Below are 20,991 nucleotides of genomic sequence, written 5' to 3'. Positions count from 1 at the left end.
GTTTGCCGTGATAAAGAATTTTAAGTGGTTTAAAAGCTTCTTGCTGTTTCAGCCAAGGTTGTTTTTCACACTGAGTAGTCCTCTCTTTCTCTCTCTCTCTCTTTCTCTTTCTCTTACACACACACACACACACACACACACAAACAAACACACACACTCTTTTGTACTTCTTTGTCCCTTACTGTGGATTCCTTGTATAGAACCTCTGCACACACACACACACACACACACACAAACACACAGACTGCTCTCACATGAATCTGTTAACAACCTAATGCCATTACTCAACCTATTAAGGATACCCCTTATCTGTTCAACTGCATCCTCAAACACACACATACACACACACACACACACACACACAGAGTGACGTAAGATAAGCACATTTACAGTTTCACCTCCGCATACTGAGTACCTTATACACTTCAAAGTGGGGCAGCCTATCTGCCAAGCAGGCAATCTCTCTGGTTACAGCACTTGAACCTGAATAAAGAAATATTTACTGAACCTGAACATGTGCCTCAAATACACCTAAACCCTCCAGTGGAGAAGAGGAGGAGGCTTTTGACGATCAACTGAGGGAAGCAAAAGAGTAAAAAGGTGATGGAGCAGGGAGGTGGTACGGTATAAACTCATCCAATCTCATTTTATCTGCCTTCTTTTATTTGTTTGATAGCTTTAACCTGCCTTTTCAATTCAGTGACTTTTTGTTATCTGCATTCAAACAATGATGTTATTAAATTACCATTACAAATAGTTAATGATAAATGTTAACGGTTTAATAGCCCAACTCTAACTTGATTTCACAGTTTGTATTGATCCTCATACATACTATTTTTTTCATTACATTTTAATAAATACACCTGAGATGACCTTGAATTATAATAAAACATCAGCTTTCACTGAATGACAGTAGCCTTTATTGTCATGGGCTATACGACTCTTGGGTGTTACTTTGAGCATGGCTTGGTTCAATTTTATGTATTGTTAGTTCGTAAGCCACCCAACTGTCACAAGGCTTTGTCAGGAGGATCTCAGTATTTTCAACATGTTCTCATCTCAAGTCATCACATGTTGACGCTTTGCTGTGGAGTTCCACATCTAAATGTTACACTCTAGGTATCATTCTGTTTCTGCTGTTGACATTCCAGGATGTTGCTACAGTGATGTCAACAAAAGCACATGCTGCCATGATGGTTAGGATTCATGGAAAGAGGCACATAATACGGTGAAGAAAAAAAAACATCACATTCAAATGTTAAGGGAACACCGGACTACTGCATGAAAGTCCCAGGTTTGTTGGACCCAGCCACCATCTCTCTCTCCTGCCCTACAGGACCTTCATGTTCCTTATATTACTGTTACCAGCAGCGTTTGAACCTGATGCATCCAGTGGTGTATCATGTGAAGGCAACAGGTTTCATTTGGTCACATTCTTAACTGACGCCGACCATCTGTGTATCATGCTGCCATGGCAGGTGTAGTCTGGCCATCTGGCAGTGTGTAATACCACAATGAAAATCTGTCCGGCGGTGCTTTCAGGCAATGCCATCCAGCAGCATATAGCTTTTTGAGTCAGGACCTTACGTTGTAATCACTGCAAAAATAGCAGTAATTAAGGACTTAAGAATGAGAATGGGTTAGTATTTTTGCTCAACTGCTTTTAGTCTCTTGATAATTGTTTCTCATTAGTTGAGAAACTTGTCCCAAATTTAAAACTACTGTGTGTTGGGGATGCTTTTGGGGGGCATATAAACACTTCAGATACCGTGTCGCAAGAGCATGCATACACTACAGCTACAGTCTACAACAAGGCTGAAAACATGACACCAGTGATGATTTTTAAATCAGCTTGGCACATTGGGGCCTCAGGACACTTGAGATACTTTAGACAAGCAGTATGGAGATATTTTGTTTATTATGTTTTAGTTTTTTTTAACCTTTGACTCCTGGTCACCGTTTGCTTCAATTGTTTGGGAGAGAATTGCAAAATCTTTTCCCCTTAAACCTCCAACCCTCCAGCTCTGTTTTGTGGATTATAAAACTTCACCCGACTCCATCGGCATGAGGGTGAATAGATAATGACTGAATTTTCATTTTTTGAGTGAACTATCCCTTTAAGTGACTTCTTTATGTCTTACGAGGGATTCCTTGGTCACATCCAGTCCTTGGCACATAGAAACATGTTTGTAAAATCCAAAGGTAAATGATACTCTATACACATAACCACACATAACCCTGTAAATAAAAAATATGAATGAAAGTGATTAAAACAATTCAAACAGCAAGAACAAACTGCTGTCTGTTCACCTCCAATCAACATCTGAAGATTCAATATTACAAAAGTCTGTTCTGTCTTAGCCCCTCCTGCTCTTTTGGGGCAGATTGGTAAATCATTGTCCCAGAAACAGGTTGCAGGCAATGAAGCAGACCACAGAGCAAACTCAAATAAAAAATAAAACATTGTTTGAAGTCCCTGCTGCAGACCGCCTCCTCGCAGTAAATGGGTCAGGCCTCAATATTTCTTTGAGTTTCAAATTATTGCACAGCCTTGCCTTGTTCAACTCTCCCTTAATATAGGGTAGAGCTGTCTGGACAAGTTAAAATATGAAGGATATAAAAAAAAAAAATCCTCAGGGTTCATCTTGTTCTGTGGGAGTCATTTTCGTAACTTTTGTTTCCTCCATGGGTGTCTTAAGAGAGCTGGACACAGCATTCAGTCCTCTGAAAGTTGCTCAGTGGCGCAGGAAGCCAAAAAGTTCAACTTCCTGGGTATAAAATCACCCAAATCTTTAGGAGCCCATACAGCAAGCACACTGGAAACCCTCCTCCTGTTTAGAGATATAATAATTAAATCATGTGACTCCTTTACACTTTCAAAATGGTTATTGGACTGAATCAATCAAATCTAATATGTATTCACAGTCAAAGTGAAAAAGTCCTTTTGGGCCAAATATCCCTTTGTAATTCCAGGATTTAGCAACTATTTGGACATCTTCCAATAACCTGTCAGCCCCACTAAATTTGTGCTAAATTGAGGCTTTTGTGTCTATTTTGCAAGTGTTGATGGTGCTAGTTGTATGTGGTCAGTGTGGGACAGTGGTGGCCTGTCACTCAGTGTCACTCATCTGTATGTAGAAATCAACTAACCAGAGCGTGAGCTCTCTTTCTGTCGGCTTTTATCTTCTATATATCCCTGGTTAATTTGGCAGCAGTGGCACTTTTCATAGGTTACAGTTTAGTTGCTTTCCCTTATTCATACAGGTCCTGTTTGCCTGAGCCTTATGACAGTAAGACGTTCTATGACTGGTCACAGCATGCCAACCTGAAGACTTCCCTTAGACCCAAGTCTCCCACAATGTTGACTGGTCTGCAGTCATTTGCCACCCATTACCAAGCCTCTTTGATTAGTTTCATCTACAGGTCTGTGGAGATTCCCACACTCCAAAATATTGCCCACTGACATCAGTCTAATCAGGGAGCTCAAATTCAAAGTATTTTTGTGATGTTTCATTTTTGTTTCACACTTGATGCAAACTACTTTTGACAACTGAGCCATCTAAGTGAAACCAGCCATTTAAAAGTGCAGTGTTATATGGTATCGTCCATCAACATGGCAGCAGGAATCTGCTGCAGCAGCTTAAATAGAGGTAAGCAGCCTTTGATTAGCGTGATTTTAGAAAAAAATAACACATTATATTTGTATCTTAATTGCATTGTGACAAACATATTAACACTGACAGCACAAATTAAATCATTATTCTGGCTTTCACAACCTTTGTAAATAATACCTGTACATCAATTTGAATTGAGTTATCAATCTTTCCTTCGATGCTTTCATTGAAAAAGACAAAAATACAATGACAGAGAGAGAGAAGAAAGACACACACACAGAGAGAGAGAGAGAGAGAGAGAGAGAGAGAGAGAGAGAAGCTTGAAATTTTAAAAAGCATTGCCAGTTGAAATAAAAGCATAAATGGACCTTAAAAGTGATGCATCAATAAGAAACATCCAGAAACTGATGGAGGACTAATTAGTTGATCAGAGCCAGCTGTGTTTCTGTCTGAAAGGGTTGAGTCAGTGTTAGGCATATCTGATAAAACACAGAGAAGTACTGCTTGAAATAGACATCCAGTGGCAAACATTTTTAATGGTATTGTTGATATCTCTTTACTTTGAGCATCCCAAGCTCTATAACAAAGACATGACAAGTCAAAGAAATAATATTTAGAAAATAAAGAATAAATTCACTCATGTCTCCTGTATAATTGTATTAGCATACATTGGTATGTTGTTAACTTGATAAAAGTAATGTAAATGACCTTAAAAGATAAAAATATGTTTTTGACAAGGCCTAATTAATAAAGTGTAACACTGGGGCACCCATCTGGTGGGTTAGGTCTGATCAGCTGTGTGATGGCTGAGCTTGGGCCACTGGTGACATGACAACAACAGTTGCGCTCTCCATGCAACACATTGTGGGAAACAGTAGGCGAGGCAGACTGGTCTGATGCATACTGAGGACTTTTAGGACATTTTGCTTTTGTTCGCATACTGCATTCTGACCAAATCAGTACATACTGCTAGTGTAGTAGGCGGTTTCAAACACAGCCACCATCTTAATCAGCTCACCATGCATTTATATACCTCTGTGTTTCCATAGTCCCCTGTCAGTTCATCTGTTGTCCCTGCTGCCGTTATCCCTGCTGTTTTTTTCCTGTCAGGTTCCTGCTGGTCTTGTACCCTCTTGTGATCCTAGTTTGATTTTTACTTCGTATTTTATTTGTACTTTGTTTTTGGTTACCTGTTTGTGTTTTGGATTATTCATCATGAGCATTAAATGTTTGTTTTTTTTTGGTACTCCTGGTGATGACTCTTTTTGTGTTTCTGCATTTTGGGTCCTCATCCTGCCTCACTACCTGACAAAGAGCCAAAAATGAAAGTTCTCACCAAGCAAAATGGCCCATTTAAGAATAATATTTTATTATTTTATTATTATTATTATTATTATTATTATTATTACTACTACTATTACTATTATTATTGATGCATTAATTTGAACATTGTTTTATTCCACTGCTGGGCAGGTATGTTGGTGTTTTTAGAGGCTTATTATTTGATTAATTAATACATTAATTATAAAGTATATTTTGATAATATTTTGTGCTATAAGTACAGGACTTGAGTTAATGTCCATTTCACCACTGTTAACATAAATACATTTGACTAATTTCCAATGGGAGTACATTATGTTTGAGAGCAGTTTTTACATTGTCTGTTTCTGCTTAATACCAATAACTAACAGCAACAAGCAAATAATATTTGATTTAATTTGAAAAATAAACAACATGTTTTGAGGTGCAGATTTCAACCTTTCAATAATTAAGACATGTATACTTTGAAACCACAAGGTGGCAGAGCTCATTTTAAAAAAGCATCAAACTAGTGACCTTGGTCCAGACCTTTGAATCTGCCTACTCGACTGAGTTTGAGTTGACTGGTTCTGGTCTGGCTTTTTGACATTTCAAGGTTTAAGGGTCAACGTTTCTTTATCTGCACCCAATGGTAAATTTGTTGTGCAGGCTGGAAATTCAGCATCCAGACTACCCAATAAGTACTATGGAGGAATCAACAATAAACCTTTTCGAATGTTCAAAACTTTAATATGGTTTTGATTTTGAGAACTATTAATGTATATTTCATAAGAACGGGGAAAAAAACACCATTGTCTTTTGTATTCTTAGAATTTGTTGAAATTTCACATTACGTATTCGAAATAAAATGATAAATGAAATGAAATCAATCAGCACCATGGGTGGGTGTAACGCCTTTGTCGCACCGTTGTTAAGCGTTGTCAAGCGGTGTGTTGGTACCAATGAGCAGTAATAAAAACCATAGCGGGTGCTACAGACAAGAAAGATGCTGATGTCAAGGCTGTTCTAAATCCATATGTCTTCTCAACATCTTAGATGGCATTTGTCTGCGCACAATTTCAATTTCCTTCAGAATAATATGGGACTTCTGTACACAACAAAAATTTCAGCATCAGCATACTATGAAAATACTGTGTAGAATTAGTATTCTCTGAGATTGCAAATTGGCTGTTTGAAAGTCTGCTTAATGAAACTGTGAGACTATGACTGTTCTTCACAAAATCTGTCATGCACAGCAGCTTAAAGCTTTTATTAGTTGAGTACTTCTTCCGGCATATAAAGGAGCTAATGTGGTTTTGATTATTATCTACAGTATATCTACAGTATCTTCTGTTGTGAATTTGGTTGGGCTAACAGTGGGTATGTGGCTGAAAGAGATTGACAGGACAGAGAACAGCCATACTGAAATTAACAAGGGAGAAAATAAAGAGCTGGAAAGTAAAGAAAGGAAGCCAGGACCTGTAATCACACTGTGGTGTAAACACTGTCAATCAGTGTATGCACAAAAACTATATAAAAAATTTATATATTTTTATATAAAAAACTATATAAATGTTTACCCTGACAATGCATCCATTCTGCAGGGGCTGCTGACAAATTACACTCCGCTGAACATCGGAAATTAAGCAGACCTGATACATGGTCATCCCAACATGTCACATGGTGCCACTCAGTGGCACCTTCTGCGTCTACTTCTGACATTTTGGGTATCCTTCTGCATCAGCTGTTTACGCTCTGGGGTGGCGTTTCCATGATGTAAACAAATGCACATAGTGGGATGATGGAGCACAGTCCTTATGTTTACACTACAGCACATGGCAACCAACACGACTGTACACATGGTTAGGATTAGGCAACAAAGTCATGGAAGGTTAGGTTTTTGGTCAAAAAGGCACATGGTAAGGTGCAGCTACTACATGGGAAGTGAACTCTAGACTTCTGCACGAGAGCGGGTTGTTTTTTGGACCCCTCCACCTCCCCAGCCACATGCTCTTTAAGTGCACTCGTGCACATTGTATCATGTTTTTACTGGCAACATTATTACCTGACGTTGTCCTTCTGTGTTTTATGTGCATGTGACCGTTTCTGTCCAGCTGCGTACTGAAATGACACCACCCCTGAGTGTTAGATGGGGATGCACCTGTTGCTGTCTGGCCATCCACCTGTGTATAATAACAACACCATCGGTTCTGTCAGAGCACATTCTGACAAGTTCAGAGTGAGAGCGGTCTGAAAACACCTGTTTTGCCAGGGTTTTGAATAGAGCAGAGTGAAGTAAAACAAATTACAGTCTTTGTCAACGTTAACCTTTTTCTTTTTTTTGTTCCTGGCTCAGCTCTCCCTCTCCTTGTGTATGTGAGTTTGGTTTCTCGTTAGCTGTTGCCATTGGTTTAGCTCTACTTTCCCCTCACAGCGTGAGCGGCTCAAGTTGAAAAGTTCTACTTTTAAGGTGGAATACTCTGATCTTATCTTTGTCAACAGCTATCATCTCCTGAATGCTCTGGGATCTGGGTATGATTGCTGGAGGAGCAGTAAGAGAGAGTTATGAACTTTAAGCTTTCTAAGCTGTGGCTGATGTGACCCGCTTCACACTGTTTGTGAAAACACCACCCGTCTGCCATGCTCTGCGTTTGTGTGAGGAATGTGTGTCTGTGTGTGTGGGCGGGTGCTCAGTTGGTGTGCCGTGAGGTTAAAAAAGGAGATGAGTGACTTCTCTTTATTCACCCTGCACCTGGTAGCTGAAAATCTGTTGAGTTAGAATGATATATTAAACTGCAAATACATGCTTCCAGTGTTGACAGAATGTGAAAGTGAAAAAAAAAATTCTCCATTCTGAAAGACAGAACATGCTTGTGTGTATATTGTTCCTCCCTGTAACCCTGATGATCTGTGTCCTGGATAATCTGTTCTGAATAAAAAGCAAAAAATGGTCACCTTGTGGTTTTTTTTCTGTTTTTGTGCAAATCAACTGCTGTAGATTTAGATTCTTGCAGCATGTTTTTCTTCACTACCTTTACTGTTTACCCTTTACTGTTTGCAACCATTAACATTGACTTCAAATGCAACTTTATCCCTAAAATTTGTTACAGATTCAGCCTGTGCATACCTTGAGAATGATACTGTTGCAGCTCTTTTTCCTTATAAAAGGCTTACAGAATAAACTATTCCTTACATTAGGGAGTAAAACACCATAGGGAGTCAAAGTGTGTATCTGTGTGAGAGCTACAGCACGGCGGCAGTGTGGTTTCTCTTTTTCTGCCAGAGTTTTGTTCACTTGTAAGAGAAAACAAAACAGATCTAAAAATAAATGCACTACACCACTGAAGGTGTTTGCTTTTTGTTATTTCTTTCGTCAAGTGAAAAATATGTCATTACAGCTGAAGTTACTCAGCGACGTTGAGCGAGGGTAGGCTGACTAAAGTTAACATGGCAAACGGACTCTGATCCCTGAAATTCACAGCAGAATAATTTCCCCGGGGATGTATGACTACGGCCTGAAGCAAGCTAAGCTTATTGACATCTGTCAAAGTTGCGACAGTGGAGCTAATAAGAAGAGCACTCTGCACACTGACACTGAGACACCGAATGTGATGGTTAATCTACAATAAATCTGCCATTAATCTATGCAGGAGCGCTGGATGGGGACACTGTAGAAGAATTTGCACATCATCTGTCTGATGCTGCTTAAATGTGCATGCGCTTTTATGAGCCGAGGTTTCTAATTGGCTGTGTGCCCTCGTCATCTGGAGTCCTGCCATGCTCTAAAAAGTGACAATAGCTGACACTGTAGTTGCACCAGGATTGCTGAAAGAATGATGAAATCACAAATGTTGATTGGTAATCATTCAGCCAATAACCAAGAGGGCTCCAGACAAGCAGGCAAGCCAAGTTCCAAAAAGAAATACCCCCTTTGCAGAAAGAAGCCCCTCTCATGTCTGTCCTTCTCCCTGATGGAAATATATCACAACAAGTGGCCTCAGAGGAGAATTGTCACATGACTCTACTGAGGATGACAGCAGTGTGATTCTGCAGGACTTTGGCTGCGGTCAAATACCTCCTTTTGCTTAGAAAGGTTACTAAGTGAGTGAGAAAAACCGTACCTGAGCGGCTGCCATGATAAGAGCTGTTCGTATTCTCCAAATTTTAAGGATAGGAGCTTCAGTGTTTCCTTTATAATCACCTTTAGCAGAGGATACAATGGAGCATCCTTTACCCAAGGAGGGGAGAGAATACCGTCCCACAATTCTTTGTGATGGCAACTTCTAAAGTGAGGCGTGAAATCATCAGGGGGATCATCAGCTGTTTCATTACATTACTCATCCACAGTCTGTATGAGCCGAACCAGCTTCAAAACACTATCATGTCAACATGGAGCTGTTTACTGAGCTGTGTGCTGCTTCTTAAGCTTTTATATACACAGGCTTATAATCATATCTTTGCCCTAATTTAGGCTATAGGCCTATAATTATTATATATATTATTATAATTGTTATATATAATTATTATAATTATTGTTATTGTTTCTTATATTCTCATTTTTATTATTATTGTTTTTATAATGTTATCACGTTTGAAACATAAGAAAGATCATATGTACAGTACTGGATCTAACACGTTGTACAAATTTTTACTTATTATTTCCATGGATTCATATAAGGATTCATGGTGATAAATATGAGGGGAAAAGGAGGGCGAGTGTGAGCAACCATCTCATGTGACAACGTTACATTTCACTTCTGTGACTGGCAGCCTATATTCCTCTGTTTATTTTATTTCTCATTTTGGCTATTTTTTACCGGGTTATTCCTGTTTGGCCTTTATAACGTGCATTAAACAATAATTATAATAATAGTAATGATAATACTCAGAGTTTTTTTTGGCTGCACTTTTTAAGATCTACATTACAAATTAAAAACTTACATTATATATAAGTTTTTAAAAGAAAACACAAATAAAATAATAAAAAAATCTTTTTGCTGCATAAAAAACAATCCAGTGAGGATGTGCTTTTTGTAGTCCATCATGTGAACATTGCAGTTTGATCACAGCTGACAGCGTCAATAACATATTGGGGGGGGGGGGGCTTTAAGTGGGTGCTTTTTTATCATGAGAAACACTGAAAAGGAGTGAAAAGGAGATGGGTCAGCTATCCAACATTCAAAAATATACTCATAATTGTTATCAAAATTCAAAATGTCAGTGACCATGAGGTACGTGTTGCTGTTTTTTTTTTAATGTTATATGAGAAGTTTTGTTTTAAAAAAGATTAAAGCATGGCTTTATATATTATAAAAAAAAAAAAAAGGTAAAAGAAAAAGAAAAAAAAGATTTGCATTATTACAACTGATTATTAGGTATTCAATGTTTGCATCCTAAAGGGTACATTGTTCAGATAAGGGATACAATAAGCCATAACCACTCACAGATAAACTTATGTTTTGAGGCCTGTCCTACAGCTACTCAATAATATGAACATGTGAAACACTGATTGGCATTTATTTTTAAATGTAACTTTTATTCTTATTGTTTTTCATCAGATTTAGAGGCTGATTCACTGCACCAGATGAATTCTCTACCTCACTAACCGTGACTCTCGATGATAAGATATTGCTAGTGAAGCAGCACCACAGTGAAGATGATGGTATAAAAACAGGAATGAAATGTGTTTAGTTTATAAATGTTAATTGACTGTTGTTTATACTGTATGAAAATAAGACTTTTTTGTGACTTAAAAAAAATGTATGCAAAACATGAAAGAAAGTAGCTAATTGTTTATAAAATGTTTTAAAAAGTTGGCATTTAAATATTCAATAAAGGGGAAAGTGTTACATTTGTATCCTCAATGGGCAATCTATCTCAAAAGTTTCAAACTGTAATTTGAAACTGAAGGTCATATATTGAAAAACATCATGAAATACTGTTATTTTAGCCTAGATACATGAGGAAATAGCAATGATATAATGTTCCAAAATATTTCTATGTGCCTTTCCATGTAAGGGTTAAACTTACATTTTTTTTTTTGTATAATTCTGTAGGCTATAGTGAGAGGCTTCTCTCTGTGGAACTGAGTCAAAACAGTGCAGTAAAGTCGCCTTGGGAGAACAAGGTTACTGTGCACATTGCAACTTGTGGAGAGACACACCTTCGATTTATTTGTTTGACAGCCGAACTTTATGTGCAGAATGCAGTTTTCCTTAGATCAATTTCCATCCATACTGATGCATATGATTGTGTTATAAGAGTAGTATAATTGCTCAGGGCAGACAGCTGTTAGTGATCAGAGCAGAAGGTGAGTAGTGAAGTTGTCTGCTGGCAGTACATGTACAGTGTGACAGACTACAGTGTGCCCATGAAAAAAACACTGCACTTCCTCAATAGAAGTTCACTTGACTTGCTTCCCAGCTGGAAGGCAAAAGTGAGGAGAGAGAGGGAGAGAGTCTGGGCTGCTCTCTGGCTCTGTCTGGAGACAGCACTGCAACACCTACCTTCAAAACATGGATGAAAAATATTTTTAGTCAGTGCCTTTTGGTGCATTAACCTTATGTTTACATGCATATTGTCAATAGAAAAGTAAATAAATGCTTCAGGTCATGGTAATGGAGAGCATATCTGTTGTGTGAGACATGGCCAACTGTGCAGCGCTTTTCCTGTCATTGACCATTTACAGCACTTTGACATGACTTGTCACATTCACCCTTTCATTTTATACACTGGTGGCCAAGGCTACCGTACAAGGTGCCACCTGCTACTTAGTTTTCATACATTCATACACACTCACACATCAATGGCACAGCCCCCACGAGCAATTTAGGGATCAATGACACTGTGATTGGTCAGACAGGTGTATGGGCGGGAACTCGGGGGTAAGTGGGGAGGTGCAGCCATCTTTGTATACAGTGATAAAAACTAGACAGATGAACATGGAAAATAGCTCAGTGTTGTTTCCGCTCTTTCTATTTCTATGATTGAGCCTGCTTTTAGAGAACCAGGGTGACCATCAATAACCTAGATATGTTTTTGTATGTGTTCCTGTCTCCCCTTGTGTCCATCTGCCATCCTGTTTTCCACTTTTTTTGTTTGCTTTTGAGTTATAAAAAAAAACAGCTCACAACCAATAAAACATTGGCTGTCCCTCCTGGGCACCTTTGTGGCATTCTCCTATTTCAATATGAAATGATACATTAATCATTGGCTCGACTAAATTACATTTTCCAGAAAACGCAAACCAGACCTTGCACAGGGAATCTCTCTCCGAATATTTGTCAGCCTGACATGTGAGGAGGGGCCAAGTATATACCTTCAAAGGATGAATTAAAAATAATCCACTCTTCGCTCTGTATTGCCTCTCCTCCCTGAGTCTACTGTATATTTCTGCTCCCCCTGGGATCTCAATATACTAGTTTAAACCCGTAAAAATCGTGTAAATCCATTATGCAACATGCTATAAATCTCTCAAAACCCCCCCTCATTATCCTAATCCCAGGTTGCGGATTACTTTAATCCAGTGTTTAGATCTAATCCACTAGTCTCCAGGACAGTGGAGGAGACAGGGCCACGAGATGTGTAATGATTCAAACACACTAATCAAACTTTATTTATTTTGTCATTTACTTGGTAGTTTGTCAGAATGCTTCAGTCACTCTGTGTTTCTGTCTCAACTCACTTTCTGTTTTTCCCTCTCTTAACTTCAGCCCCATAGGAAGTTTTCCATAGGGAAATATTCAGAGATGTAATTATGCATTCTGCTTTTCATAATTTGAACATTTACACTCCATGGCTGCATCTCTCATCTCAATCAACAAACACAAACAAATCAATTAAGACAGGATATCAACCATGTTTACTTTGCCACTTGACAGCAAACTTTGCTGGGGTGATGAGTCTCGCTCTCCCTCCCCCGGTCCGTCTTTCTCATATAACCAAAGACAAACTTGAGAATACACACAATTTTAAAACCATGTTAGATAGCACTGTGAGAAAACACACATGCACACAAAAATATACAGTGCATGACTGAAATGCATGTGCACATAAAGAAGAAAGACACAATTGTGTTACCACTAATTGCATCAGTTTCATCAAACCCTTCTCAGAGAGCCACAAACACATATCAAATTAGCACTTCACATCACTCCGTCCCCTGCCTCAGATACTCCAATTAGGCCATGACTGAGGGGACTCTATTTATGCACATACACATCTTCACACGTGTGCACATGCAAACTCGTCGCCGTCTGGGGTTGTCTGCGACGGCACAACTTTGAGAAGTTTGAGTTGATTTGTGGTATTGTGATTAGATAAAGTTTGTGTGTGTGTGTGTGTGTGTGTGTGTGTGAGCAGCAGAAGATAAGGGAGCAGAGTCAAGATAGTCAGAGAGAAGAGAGGAAGGGTTGAGATGGGCTTTGAAAATGCACTGATGGATTTTGTTGTCAGATTCACACATTTCAGATTTGGCTCATTATGTGACTCTGTCCCTGCAGGGTCTTGCATGCCTTTGCCTTGATACATCTTCTAAACTTTCCCAATGTGCTTCTGTGGATTGTATGTGCTCACTGTGTCATTGTGTTTGTCTGCATTCATGCTGCCATTGATGGCTATGTGCGTTGAAATGGTGTTATTAATAAAAGGTTTGTCATCAAAATGAGAAATGGCTTCTGCACCACATGTCAAAAGTAATCTGGACCTACTGTGGAGATGTCTGTGTTATTTATTTGCTCCAGGCTGGAAGGGCAGCTTGCCTGTATATTAAAATATTCAACAGGAATTTGTTAAAACACACCCTGTTTGTTTACAGGGAGAATGAGTTTGGGTGTTTGACTTAAGAATGCACCCATTAATCTGGTAAGTGCTTCATATTAGAATGGAGCTGTACACATATAGAATAAAAGAGAGGCTGCCAAACTTTTCAGACCATGTACCACTGCGTACCAAGCCAGATTTTATGATTACCACATACCACTACAAAAAATAAAAAAAATGCAACAATGAAAGAGCCACAAAGTGTTTCCCCCAACAGTGTGAGGCAACACGTTATCATCCCAACATGTCACATGGTGCCACTCTGTCAGTGACCTCCTGCATCTACTTCTGACATTTTAGTTATCGCTTCTGCATCAGCTGTTTATGCTCTGGGATGCTGTTACCATGATTTCAATGAGTGCCCATGGTGGGATGATGCTGCAAGGTCCTTATGTTTACACAACATCATATGGCAACCAGTGCAGACCGTCACAATGGTTCAGGCAAAAGAGGTGCATGGTAAGGTGAAGAAAAAATTAAACTGCACTGTCACACCTTACATGTTGCCATTACCAGCAACGTTACTACCTCAAGCTGTCCTTCAGCATCATGCACATATGACCAGTGCTGTCCAGCTGTGTTCTCAAATGACACTGGCCACACGCATTGCGTTTGGGTGCACCAGCTGCCATCCATCCGTCCACCAGCAAATAATAACAACATCATCATTTTTGTCAAAGCACGTTCTCATTTGACACTGTCCAGCATCAATCCAGAATTCCTACACATAAGCTTGTTTTATAGGATGCTTTTTGAGCCTTTAACATGGAGGTTGTATAGTTCTTGTTTGTCAGTTTTTGTTGTTGTAACTTGTTAAATTTTCTCAAAAAAAGGGAAAACAATGACATCCCGTCCTTTAGGTGGGAGCATGGTGCTGTTTTTATTGACAATTTTTCCATCTAAATCTCTGCAGATTGTGGTGTCTATCCTGTCTTCACTGTCTTCACCATCTTTCACCACATGAACAATCAGCACTGTTGATCAGCTTGGTTCATCGTCATCATCTACTGCCTCACATGATTGACCACTGTAATTTAATTGTTTATTACAACATCTATTGCACGTCTGTCCATCCAGGAAGAGGCATCCCTCCTTAGTTGCTTTTCATGAGGTTTTTACCATTATTTTTTCCCTATTATGGGCTTTTTTTGGGGAGTTTTTCCTTAATTGATGTGAAGGTCTAAGGACAGAGGGATGTCATATGCTGTAAAGCCCTCTGAGGGAAATTGTGATTTGTGATAATGGGCTTTTTAAATAAAATTGACTTGACTTGACTACTGACCTCATGTGATTCACCACTACCCTCAATAACACCACTAGCTCCTCTTGTAGTGAATCCAAATTTTTCAGATCCTCTCAATTATCCACACCAACTACAACAGAGTTTTTATTTTAGGTGATTTTAACTTGCATGTAGACAATCAATCATTAGCTTCAGAATTTAGAAATATGCTCAATTATATGAATTTTATCCAACATGTAACTGCCTACATACAGTATGACGAAGCTACGATTTAGACCTCGTAATAACTTCCAGATGTAGGTGTCTCTGATCCAACCCGTTTTCACTCTGAACTTGTCAAATAGCACCGCTGTGTCTGTGCTTTTTGCGTGGGAGTGCCGCCAGGCAGTATCACGTGAGGAAACTGGTCGCATTCACCTGAAACACTGAAGGACAGCATCAGGTAATAATGCTGCCAGTGATAAGTAGTGTGAATACACTTTATAGGGCAGATGGGTGGGGAGGTGGATGGGTCCCACAAGAAAATAACTTTTGTGTGGGAGTCCGGAGTTCGCTTCCCTTGTGGATGTGTGTGGGTTTTTTCTACATCTTACCATGTGCATCTTTTGTCTAAACCGTAAGCGTCCATGACTTTGCTGCCTAATGGTGAAAGTCAGCGTTGCTGTGTGAACAGAAGTATTGTGCAGCTTCATCTCAAAGCACATGAATTTGTTGATATCATGGTAATGGACTGTGTCATCCCACCATGTGCATTTTTTGACATCACCATAGCAGCATCCCGGAGCATAAACAGGTGACGCACATGGATGCCTAAAACATCGTAGGTTGATGCAGAGGATATTCCAGAATGAACTGTAAGCAAATGTTACCTTATTGCTGAAGTGGCTGCAAATTTTATTGAGCTTATAATTGACATTCCTGCAGACTTTTGCCCTTCCTCTTGTAATTTTATTGGAGCTAGTTTAAACACTAAACTCAGATCAACCCTCGACACAGTGGCTGAAAAAAGTCATTACTAAACCAAAAATTCCCTGGAGATATGAAGTGATGGAGCGATGAAATAAAACAAAATTAAGAGAAACTGTCGAGTAGAAGAGAGAGAATATTGAAAGAATAAAAGTCAATTATCAAATTTTCAGCTGATGATCCACACTGAAGAAATTAAACAAGCAAGACAAGCAATTGTTCAATTGTTGATGGTTTTATTAACATTGTTTGTAAGACCACCTCCCCTCCTGCCCGCCTTATAGCTGCCTTCATGCTCCTTGTGTTATGTTGTTACAGGCAGTTTGGGAATCACTGGAATAGATCATAGGTATCTACCAATAGCATAGACCAGAATGTATTTCTGTGGCATGTTGGTATTTCTTTGGTAGTTTTCACATATGTTATAGTAGTCCCTTGGTGCACACCAGATGCGATAGTTATACATTGTTTCATTTTTCAGCTAGTAAGGCTCGCTTTCACACACCTTTGTTTTTACTCTGGTCCAAAGGCCGAACCACTGGTGGAGCGATATGTTTCCATGACTCCTGGCTGGAAAAAGAAGTGCGGAGCGTCATGTTTCCATGACTCCCAAGTCTCAACCAGAAAAAGAAGTAAAATGCACAATGGAGCCACAAAAACTACGCATGTTGTTCCTGGTGCTGGTCGTATTCGTTATCGTTTGTATTTATCTTGACAAATGCGGCAGTTTGGAAGTGAAGCGTGGCTGCGACTTGACAATTTTGCGTTAATGCACTGGAGATGCTTAATGCACATTGACAATTGAGGAGGAGACATACATTAATCATCCTGAACAGTGACCTCCTCATTAGATGTTAACTCCGGGAGCCTTTTCAGCTCAAACTTGTGGAGTACACCAGATAGTTGGGGTGGATCAAGGTCGGGCGCTTTCACACCACAAACGGACTGCATCAGAGTTCCCTGGTAGCCTGCCTGTGTGAAAACACCTTTTGACCATAGTGACCGAGTGGTGATGGAAAGGCAAGCCCCTTATACGTGAGAGCGGCCACGTATGAGGGATTTCCTGGAGGTGATGGTCCACGTTTTTACAGAGGAGGAATTTGGATTCAAAACTTCCAGATGATAAGCTCAACTTTTGAGCCTCTTATAGCTCCTGCTGCATCATGAGGGAGCCAGTTCCTACTGACAAGCACATAGCCATAGCATCATGTAAGCTATGAAAGCCAAATAAATGTTTCCATTGCAGTTTTGCAAAATATAGGCCTTTCCATCATTTTTACAATTTTTTACTTTTTGTGTGTGTGTGTGTGTGTGTGTGTGTGTGTGTGTGTGTGTGTGTGTGTGTGAAGTTGCAGGCTGTAAAAATTAACCATTATCTAAATGCTACAACACTCTATAGAGCTGGGAGAAAGTACAAAGTCATACAATAATCACTTAAGGAGTTTTAATAATTAGTAATTACATATCAATGTGACCCATTTACATATATATATATATATATATATATATATATATATATATAATATATAATATATATATATATATATATATATATATATATAACCAATTGCATTGCACACTGCAGCTTTAAAATGTCCTTTGCCAAAATTGTTGGTATTTTTAGCACCCTACTGTGCGAACGCTGAATGGTGCCATGAGTGTAAGCTCTATGTAAATGAGGTAACAGAAGGCTAAAGGGCTGTCTCACTGTGTAATTAGTGATAATTCAGTCACAGAGGAGGATCATGCCTGTCATCAGTTCATCACCAATCATCAATAATGTTGGGATTGCTCCAGCATGCAAAGAAAGGAACATTAAATAGGAGTGCACAGCATTACATTAAAGCTGAATAATCTGCATAAACGCTTCAATGAAATTATACATTCTCGACATCAAAAATACAGTTTTGACCTGTTTATAGTGGAGCACAATGAAAGGAAATTTTCCACTTGGAAAATCCACAAAGTCACTTTGTCCATTTTATCTGGTTGTTCTTTCTTCAATTTTTCCTCAAAAAGGATAAAGGCAATAATACAAACTAGGGCTACACAATGATTGCTAAAAATGTGGTTCTTCTTCCTTAAGAATTAAGATCACGATTCTCTCACACATTTTTCCCCCCAACAAAAACATTTATTGCAATCTTAGATGTTTAAGTTAAAAAAAAAGCAAAATATATCTGATGCTTGCTGTCCAAACAGGGCATTAAACAGACAAATTAACACATAAGACAATCAAAGTGCTGGATTAAATGTATAAGTCTCTTGTTACAAAAATGTTTAAAACATCACAGTGATGATGCTGCTGAGTCCAAAATTTTTTTTCATTTTTTCTTAAATTCTTGACAATAAAATTCCCAAGCTGTTTTAGTATTTAATAACCTTTATTGTCAAGAATCCAAAACAGAAATATTGGGATTTCATCTGCAGTGACTTGATATGCATACTCTCCATCTGAAAGCAAACATGAATTTGTTGAATAAGGCTGATATCTGAAAGTATGATCAGCAACGAGAGAGAGAAAAACTAAACTTCAAACCACAGAGATTCAGTAAATGACCTTTAAAAAATCTTTAAAACTCTGGGCTGCTGCACAAACACAAGTTAAGCAGCAACACACGCCTGTCGGAGGGGGAGACGCCGGTCAGCCTCGGCTAGGTTTGGATCAACATGAGTCTGGTTTAAGGTGCATCACAGTAATAAATTACACTTGTTTGGAAGATTTTATCACACTTACAAAAATGTAACGAGAAGTAACATCATCTGTGTCATTCGTTTCTCTTTCCTCTGCAGCCGAGCGAAAAGAAAACACTGTAAAGTCTCTCACACTGAGCAAAATGAAACAAGTTTCTTTCAGGGCGTGGGGGATCCTGTTGGTAAAGGAAACACTTTAAAGCAGCTGGGACTGTTCTGCAGCAAATAAGTCAACAAGTGAATACAGCATGACATGAATTCATAGGGAAACAGGAGTGACTAAATTATCTTCGTTTAGAAATTAGATCGCACAGACATCTGAATCGAGAGCCAGTTTTTGCCCTGATTCTGTAAAAAGACGTTATTCCTTACTAAGCAGTTTACATGTCATATGAATATTTCACTAACAGTCCTGTTTAGACTCAGCCATGCATACTTCAGTTAACATGCCCTACAATGTTGTTCATCATATCAGAAAATGAAGTAGTAGAACAGCTTAAGCGCCTCTTGCTTGTTTTCACAGTTTACTACCAGTGGCAGATGTGTTGGACTCTCTCTTTCCTTCTTCACCTTCTCGAAAAGGTCGGAGTGTGTTTCTCCTTCTGACCAGATATGTGAGACTTTCTTTTGCATGCATCTCTACCCCACAGCCTTGCAAACTTTTGGCGAGTTGAATTGTGTACAATGTCTCCATGACAACACACAGAGTGTGTGAATGCAACCAGAGGAGAGGCTGTGTGCTGCAAACTTCAAATATTCTGAATTGGCTGTTTACATGACCAAATAATGCTCCATAAACCCAAATTAAATCAGCGTGCACTACCTCTTAATCCGAAAGTGCTAAATATGAAAAACAGAATGATTAAACTGAGTATGCTGTCTATATGGCCTACATTTTCAGAATGATAATAAAAATGGCCAGAAACATATACTGATATCATTCAAGCATAACATCTACTGTTAGAAGGATGTTTGCCCACCAAAGTCTTACATTCAAAGTTTCCTCTTGGTGTCCTTTTCTTGTTGTGTTCATTCAATGAGCAATTTTTCCCCTAAAGTAAATCACAGCCCAGCATCTGTGCAGAGAGAACAGATGGGGCATTGTCTTAAAATCATGTTTGTCAGTCTTTGTAAAACTCTGGCAAAAGTTTTGTTGTTGTTTAAAAGATGGTGATGTGAAGAAGAAGAAGAAGATGTGGAATCTTTCATTTTTATTATTGAAATATACTTTGTGAAATTACTGTTATTCACTCATGACTAAATTAAATCAGTGTGAATGTTAAGCAGATAGATACATCTGTTCTGCTGTGCAAGTCTGTGAAGCTTTGAACTTTCCCTCTTTTCTTACGGCAGCACACTGCTGCTCTAAATTCATTACACATAAATAAATCACCTCATGTGTCCTCATGTGTCATATTGATGTCCAAAGTACAATAGGTAGCTGATGTGATTTCATGCTCAGGTGCAGCTAAAAATGAGGGGAGAGAGAGAAAAAAAAGAGACTAAGAGAAACAAAATTCTTCCATCTGAGCTGAATTTACCTTTAAAATCCGCAGTTCACCTCATTTAGTGAACAATAGATGGCACAGAGATGGAGAAGAGAACATCAGGAGCCAAGAAATAGAGCAAAAGACACTCAGAAGCCAAGACAAGTGAAGAGACAGATGGACAGGGAGAAATCCACAACCCTTCTAGAAACACATAAATTGAATTCCCTTGATGGAAGTAGAGTTAGAGGGGAGGGGATGGAGGGGAGGGAAAAGAAAGCAAAAGGAGCAAGGCTGCCTGTGCTCAGAATACAAGTCAAGCAAGTGGATGAGACTCTGGTGGAAAAGTGTATGTGTGTGTGTGGACATGTTGCCTTGTATGCATAACCATGAGTGTGTGTGTGTGAGTACCAGATCCTCCAGCTCAAGGTTTGCCTTTAGAGCAGAATACAAACAGTTTAAAGAGAGTGCCCAGCTCATCCAATCCAAGGATCCGCAGGATTGTAGAAGACACTGCTGGACACCTGATGGTCCTCTTTCATGGCCAACACATCCCTGCTCTGAAAGGGTAATAACTTTGCATACATGTGTATGTGACAAACACATGGTATTAGATGTCATTATCATTACCATGTGAGGTGAGTGCATATTTTATGGTACCTTCATTTATATTCTATCATGTGTTCCAACATGTGTTCCTTAACATTTACTGCTTTTGTTGCAAGCAGAGCCATATTTTAAGGCAGAGGCAAGCTAAGGTGGCTGCAAAGGTCTGTCTCATCAAGGGGTTGTGGGTGCTCATTCTTGTTGTTATAACATTAATTGGCTGTTTGCTAAACCACTCCTCCACATAGCTCTTATCCAATCA

The sequence above is a fragment of the Plectropomus leopardus genome, chromosome 4 (genome assembly GCF_008729295.1).
Source record: "Plectropomus leopardus isolate mb chromosome 4, YSFRI_Pleo_2.0, whole genome shotgun sequence".
In the NCBI taxonomy this organism is placed as follows: Eukaryota; Metazoa; Chordata; class Actinopteri; order Perciformes; family Serranidae; genus Plectropomus; species Plectropomus leopardus.
Note: the sequence above shows the minus strand (reverse complement) of the source record.